Source organism: Otolemur garnettii, unplaced genomic scaffold, assembly GCF_000181295.1.
Source record: "Otolemur garnettii isolate 467f Iridium unplaced genomic scaffold, OtoGar3 scaffold00320, whole genome shotgun sequence".
Classification (NCBI taxonomy): domain Eukaryota; kingdom Metazoa; phylum Chordata; class Mammalia; order Primates; family Galagidae; genus Otolemur; species Otolemur garnettii.
In genome coordinates, this window is record NW_003852715.1 from 212,309 (window position 1) to 213,756 (window position 1,448).

Sequence of the window (1,448 nt, forward strand, 5' to 3'; positions counted from 1 at the left end):
GGCGCCTTAGCCGCTTGAGCCACAGGCGCCGAGCCTTAATTTTTTTTTAATACCAGCCTCTGTTTTCATTTCTAGAACACATTACTATTTAACCCATTGTTGGGATCACGGAAAAACCCTATTCCCATGGTTAATTTGCTTTGCTGAAAGATCAACTCACAATTATGGAAGATGAATAAGAGAAAGGTTTATTTCCAAATGCCATGCGCATCAGTGGAACTGAAAGAATGATTACCCAATGTCTCAGTGATGGTCAGAGATTTTTATAGATGCCTTTTAGAAGGGAGGGGGGAGAATGTGGAAAGTATAGGTGCACCAACCTGTTGCTGTGGGAGACGCGTAGATGGAGGGATACAGATTGATTTGTAAATTAACCTGAAAGGCAGGTATTGGGATTTTTTTTTTAAGACAGAATCTGAAGCTGATGCCCTGAGTAGAATACCCTGACATCATAATTCAGAGCAACCTCCAATTCAGGCTCAAGTGATCCTCTTGCTTCAGTTTTTCTATTTTTAGTAGAGATGAGGTCTCACACTTACTTGCTCAGTCTCAAACTCCTGACCTCAAGCAATTCACCCACTTCCCCACTTCACCTCCTGAAGTGCTAGGAATACATGCATGAGCCACCACTCCTGGCCCAGGTATTGTGTTCTAAATGATTTGGGCCCAGGCCTGTTAGTATTCAGGAAAGTAAGTCAGCAGCCCCTTTTGATTCCCGATCAGGTTACTCAGGTTTTATGTAGATAGAGGAAAGGCCCCTTCCAATGCTTCCTGATCATGAATGCCCTTTAATTCAAACTATTCTTTATACCAAGGAGTCACATTTTGAGATGACATTTGCTTAGTTCCTTCATTCTCTTCCTCTGGAACTTCCTTAGAAGTTTCACACATTTGGGGGCGCCTGAGGCTCAAAGGAGTTGGGCACCGGCCCCATGTGCTGGAGGTGGTGGATTCAAACCCAGCACCAGCCAAAAACTGAAAAATAAATAAATAAATAAATAAAATAAAATAAAAACAAATTCCTCATTATAAAAAAAAAGAAAAGACATTTCACACATTAAAAGCTGAATTGTCAATTGTGAAGAGAGACAGTGTGGGTTGTTATCTAATAATAACATGTTTGAAAAGAGATACAAGAACATAAATTAGGTCAGGAATGAATAAGCCAAAAAGAACAGACCTAAGCTCATTTCCTCACTCCCCATTAAACCAGTCTCCCATTCTCGGGAATAGGTTAGTCTAATAGAAAGGTTTCACTTTGTGGGTGGTGCCTGTGGCTCAAAGGAGTATGGCGCTGGCCCCATATACCAGAGGTGGAGGGTTCAAACCCAGCCCCAGCCAAAAACAGCAAAAAAAAAAAAAAGAAAGAAAGAAGGGTTTCACTTTATTAATATGATGAATAATATTTTGTCTACTAGGAGATGTAGCTCAGTCTCTACTTGCCCTGA